This window comes from Panthera uncia, chromosome A2 (assembly GCF_023721935.1).
Source record: "Panthera uncia isolate 11264 chromosome A2, Puncia_PCG_1.0, whole genome shotgun sequence".
Classification (NCBI taxonomy): Eukaryota; Metazoa; Chordata; class Mammalia; order Carnivora; family Felidae; genus Panthera; species Panthera uncia.
In genome coordinates, this window is record NC_064816.1 from 111,357,929 (window position 1) to 111,364,323 (window position 6,395).

General features: G+C 36.0%; 1 pseudogene; it reads right to left on the bottom strand.

Moving 5' to 3' along the window:
* Window positions 1-398: 398 nt before the first annotated feature.
* Window positions 399-1,735, bottom strand: LOC125930437 (60S ribosomal protein L4-like; annotated as a pseudogene).
* Window positions 1,736-6,395: the final 4,660 nt, after the last annotated feature.

Here is a 6,395-nt window from a genome sequence, read left to right on the forward strand (position 1 = left end):
CCAAAGCAGGATCTGTGCTGTCAGCGTGAAGCCTGATGCGGGGGAAAGGAACTTTACTTTCTGAACTGAATGTGTATAGATTAAAATAAAAACATTTTATTTTTAAAGTTTATTTATTTATTTTGAGAGAGACAGAGTGCGAGGGGAGGAAGGGCAGAGAGAGAGGAAGAGAGAGAATCCCAAGCAAGTTCTGAGCTGTCAGCCCAGAGCCTCACACAGGGCTCCATCCCATGAACCTAGAGATCATGACCTGAGTGGAAATCAGTAGTCCAAAGCTCAACCCCAGGTGCCCTGAAAACATTTTATTTTATTTTTTCATGTTTCTCAGTGTCTTTGATCAGGTCTTTTTTCAAAATTAGCTGTCCATAATGGTTTGACATTTACAGAGTAAACAAAGTTTATGCAGCAGGCTTCACTTCTTCCGTGGTGGGTTGCTTTTCTGCAGGCTTCTTCTCAGCTGCTGGTTTCTTCGTAGCTGCAGCCTTTTTCCCACCAAAGATTCTTCTGCTTCTTCACACCAACAGCCTTCTTTCCTTTCTTCCCACAGGCTTCTTGCCTAGATACCCCTTCTCATCTGATTTGGCTTCTAAGGCTACTCCTGCTTATCCATCTGGAGTTTATGATTCCTGGCCTGGTGAAGAATGGTTGTTCCAGCACATGGTCTTTGCATATGGATTTATGTTCAGCATGATACTCGGGTTATTCAGTGGATTCTTTTTTAGGACTCTGTGATGACTCTTCTTGGATGGTGCTCAGAGGGTTCTTTGGATCTCTGGGCTTTTTCAGGATTCTGCTAAGGTCTGTATTAAGCATCTTGTGCATGGGAAGGTTATAGTCACTCTTGAGAGAGGCAGCCTTATGCCAAGTGCCATACAGATCGTCTAACTGCAGAAAGCACTTTCAGTACAAATGGAGAAACATCCCACATGCCCACGAGGAGCAAGTTTCAAAATGTTCAGTTTGCTTACATTAAGTAGATTAATTCCAGGGATGTTTCTGCAGGCCTTGATGGTACTTTTGTCTTCATTATAGATAATGCAGGATCCCCTGCATTGGATACAACAAATTTTTTTTTTATTTATTTTTTTTACATTTTGCCCTTGCCATTTCTCATGTACAGAGAGGCATAGACCTTTTTGATCTCATTCTTGGCTTTAAGTGTCTTAAGAAGCGAAACAGCCTCCTTGGTCTTCTTGTAGCCTTCAACGTTATCTTCAACCACCGAAGGAAGTTCAGGAACTTCCTCAATACGATGATCTTTAAGGCATGAGCAGTGATGGTAAGGCTGAGGAGGCAGCCAAGGCAGAGCAGATTACGTATTGCTTGTGTTGTGTTCACTCTGTGGTGCCAGTGGTTGGTACAAACATGTGGCCCCATGACACATATTTCTAGAAGCACCCTGGCCAGAAGAGTGAGCCCCACCACCTCAAACTCTGGGAATTCAAGCCACTGCCCTGCTAGTACCCCAAGATTCAGCACTGGTTTGATGACCGGCTAATTCACTGACAGCATAGTACTATCTGTTGTTTTTGTGCAAGTTGGTGTGAACGAAGTTCACAATATCAGGTCAAATGGGAGCCTCGAACCCAGCAGGCAAAGTATTTTCGCTCAATGACTGCCCCTTTTTAGAGTACATGGATATCAGTGGATAAGCATATGTAATGGCAGGGACAGGAGAGAGCTCTGCTCTTCTCAACCCTACAGCTCCCACCGGAAAAAAAAGAAAACAAAACATTTTAGAATATTTATTATTATATTTCTGGAGAAATAGTCTATTTCTTAGTTATCAATGGATTGAAGAAATCACAATAGATGATACTGACAGATTAGAACGTATAAAAATAAACAATGAAAATGGTAAAAAATGGTAGCTGATGAGAAAAACTTGCCTGAGTGTAGGAGACAGTGGGTTAATAGTTATAACAAAGTGATTATTCAAATTTATAAGAAAATTATTAAGATTCCAGTAGATGAATGCAGAAATAAATATGTAAAAAATTTTAAAAAATAAAAGAAGTGCAAATTAACTTCTGGATTATATTTTTATGCTTAATAAAGCAGCAAATTATTAAAATGGTTAGGTCCTATGGTTGTGGTTAAATTGGTGTGGGTTTCCATTTAGGAAAGCAGTGTGAAGTTAGTATAAAGTAGTTTGATCATGTCTCATGAGCCATAAAAATAATTATCTCCTTTGATTCCAATGATATCAGTCATGAAAATTTGTCTTAGAAACATGACTTAACAGAAACAAAAATGTGAATTTTTAGATATTCAGTTGGAAATTGAATAAATGTGAAACAAGTAAATTTTTTGATAATTCATTGTATGTCAATATAATAGACTGTTACACAAGCACGAATTATAAAGACATGCATTATGCTCATACATAAGGGAAACAATACCTAAAAAGGTGTTTGTGCTAAAAATAACAGTGGTGGAATGTTTTTAATACTATCTTTTTTTTTTTTTAATGTTTATTTATTCTTGAGACAGAGAGAGACAGAGCATGAATGGGGGAGGGCCAGAGAGAGGGAGACACAGAATCGGAAACAGGCTCCAGGCTAGGCTCCGAGCTGTCAGCACAGAGCCCGACGTGGGGCTGGAACTCACGGACTGCGAGATCGTGACCTGAGCTGAAGTCGGCCGCCCAACCGACTGAGCCACCCAGGCGCCCCTGGAATGTTTTTAAAAATCCTTAATTTTTTCAACATTTTATTATGGAGATTTCCCAACATACAACAAAAAGAATTTTACAGTGAATATCCATATATCACCACTTAAATGCTGCCACTAACATGTTGTTATACTTTATCATATATTTATATACTGTAATATTTTTATATTTATTTTTCATTAAAAATTTAAAATTCCCCCTGTTATGCATATTTTTGATTAACAGAGACATAACTTCTAAGTTTCCATTAAAAGATTTAGAACAGTTTCTTGTAAGTTTGTAAACTGGCCACCAGGTGTAGCTCTGGACCCATAGCATCCTGGGATAAGCATCTTCAAGGAAGGTTTTAGAAGGGTAACTTCCAAATTCAATCAGACTTGTTTTGTTCGTTCAGTAAGAGTACAGTAAATCTCTTTTTCATTAAGATCTAAAGTAATTTAGGTTACATATTTATTTTATTGTTCATAAAGTCTTTGCCACAATTTCTGTTACCTGGAACTTGACTTTCTGACTCCACAGCATCCAGGTCAAAAGTTTTGGGTTATGTTATTTGAATTGATTATTTTAAGACGGTTAAAATTAGTTATGGAAATGCAAATGTTCATATTTTTTTGTACAATGAAAACTCATCTGAACTATAATTTTTCTTTAGTGTGATTTATGTCCTTATCTCTTTAAACATAAACTCTGTAAGGTTTGGAACTATGTCTAGCACAATGACAGGCATGCAGTGAATATTTGTTGAATAGGTACGCAAAAAGAATAATTTGAAACATTTTTCTGAAGGCTGTTTTGAAGGAATTGGAAAATCTGTTCTTTAAGAAGTATGATTGCTCCTTTTTATTTTCTTTTAATAAAGGAGAAAATGATTAATTTTAAATATTCTTCATAGTTTAAAAATAGCTCCCAGATAAAAATAGTTTTCTGCTTTTAATTGTAAAAAAGAACATTGTCATTTTTAAAGGAAAATAGAGCCTATGTTGAAATCCATTTTAAACAAAAATACTGTCTCTTCTTTTCTTCCCCTTAAAGGAATCCTCAATTTCTCTCTATGTTAGATGCCATCGACTGTCAATTTGTTTCTACACACCAGAGGATAAAATCATGGAGGCAAGAACCTAATGGTATGGTCAAATAAACTCTCAACTGGAGTAACCAGGGGGAAGGATTTTCCAATTTAAAGTCTACCCCCCCCCGCCCCTTTTTTAAAGGAGAGAATATTTGATAAGCTGTCTATGAAACAGTAGTTTTTTTTTTTTTTCTCATAAAATAAAGCTATTCAGAATAAAAGGTGTTGGGAGAATTTTAGTGTAAGTAGAGATGTCTTTCTCAAGGAATTTAATATCATGTTTTAGAATTTTTTATAGTAAGATGGAAAGATTCATCATGAATAAACATTATAGTTGTTTTGGGGCACTTGGGTGGCTTAGTCGGTTGAGTGTCCTACTTTGGCTCAGGTCATGATCTTGTGCTTCATGAGGTCGAGTCCTGCACTGCGCTGTGTTGACAGATCAGAGCCTGGAGTCTGCCTGGAATTCTGTGTCTCCCTCTTTCTCTGCCCCTCCCCTGCTCACCCTCTGTCTGTTTCAAAAATAAATAAACATTAAAAAAAAAAAAACCCAAAACATTATAGTTGTTTTCAGAAGGATTTTTGTTGTATAGAAAAAAGAAATATTCTAAGAAATAGGACCACAAAATTACTTAGCTCAAGAATTAAATTACTGGCAAACTTTATGTTTTGTCACTGTATTCTGCTTTTACATGTATTCTTTTAATTATACTTGACAAAGAAGAGTCATTTCATATATAGCCTGAAGGGCTGGAACTTTGAGGGTCTTTACTGTTCTTCATTTCCTTGAAAAGTAAGTAATGTCTATATTGCATACCTGTCTTGCATACCTTCTCTCCCTTCCTTTGTCTTTTCTCTCCTCTTTCCCCTCTTTTCTAACCCACACTTTTTTTTTAAACCATTACTAGTTTGTTTAGAGAAAGATTAGTTACCGCTGAAAGAATTTTACAACAGATATTTGGGGAATATAAAATACTTCTTAAACAAAGTTATACTAGGTACAGATTTAGGTCATTATCACAATGTTCTTTATAACTGCCCCCAAATATACAGATTAATATTTTAACATTTATTTGCTTTTACTTGAATATCTTGATTCATTTTTATCTAACATCAGCTCCACTTATGATAATCAGCAGATAACTTCAAATTACAATTCCTATTGCAAAGTGTATATGAAAAATGCATGCATAATTTTGATCATGATTATTGTACTTGCCTGAGTCATGGGTTGCATCATCTTCTGCAATCTGATTTATGATTCAGAAACTTTTATTTCCACTATATATTTTCAATCCCTACATAAGCATCAGGCATAGCAGATAAATATGCGATTACAATTTGGGTTAGTAGAAAAATCTGTATAATTTCTTCTGGGCTATTATAAGAATTTTCAGCTTTTTCTTTAAATAATAAACTTTATGCCCTGCTAAATGACATTTTTTTTTCTGTTTCATAATTTTTAGAGGTTATTTTAAATTTTATTTTTTACTAGTTAATGAACTTGACAAAATCATTTTATTTTGCAAGTTGGGAAGGCATGTGGTGTGTTCTCATGTGAATTTAGCACATTCACAGTAAAAATCAGAGCCAGAGTAGCCATAGAAGACTTTGATGTTCTAGGGGAAGGAAACTTTCCCCTTCTTTTCTTCTAGGCTCTTTGGCTGGACTAATATTACATTGAAATAAGACAGATTGACTAAAAAACAAATTTAATTTTGTATGTATGGGAGCCTGACACAGGCATTAGAGGGTCAAAGATAGTATATATGCCATCTTAGGCTAAAGAGAAAAGGGTAGGCATCTGGGCTCAAAGGGAAGGAAGACAATTCATAGCAAGACAAGAAGAGCAAATGTTTGCCATGTTATGCAGTTAAGTCTTTCTGATTAAAAATTATCTCTGGTAATAACTCTCTTCCTGATACAAGTCCCATATCTAAAATTTTTTAGGTAGTTAAGGGGGAGGTAAAAAGCTCTTCTTGAGTCTGAGAGATGCCTTGATTGCCTTCCAGTCAAATAATCCATATGCCAAAGTGGCACATTCTAGGGTGGCTTGTCCTGAACCCCATCAATATAATTAAGTAAACCTTCAGACCCTGACAGAACAATTGATTTTAAAATATACATTGGTTGTTAGTTTAATTTCCTTGCTTTCAATTTTCACCTTCTTTTTGTGTTTAAAAATTGGTGAATATGGAAATGTTATTTTGTTTCATAATTAAAGGCTATGTACAATTATCACAGTGCCCAAGATGAGGTGGGTGCTAGGCATTATGTCTACATTATCTCATGGAATCTTTACAATAACCCTATAAAGTACAAGTAGTGTTGCAGGATTTTTTACCACAATACCCAGGATTTGTTGGCTCGCTGCTTCAAAGAATAAAGAAATGAACAAAACTGAGCAGCAGGCAAAAGTTTATTAGAGTATAAGATCAGAAAGGAAGAATAGTATGAAAGTACTCTTTACAAAGAAGGGGCATTGGAAAGTGAATACCCGCAACTATAGGCAAGGGTCTTTGTTTTATACGGTTTTGGTCAGCCCCCTTTTCCCTTCCCCCTTATTCCTTCTCAGGTTCTACCCTCATTGGCTGGATAACTCTAGGTGCTGTGTTGTCCATTTCTTATTGGCTCATTTCCATTGTGTGAGGG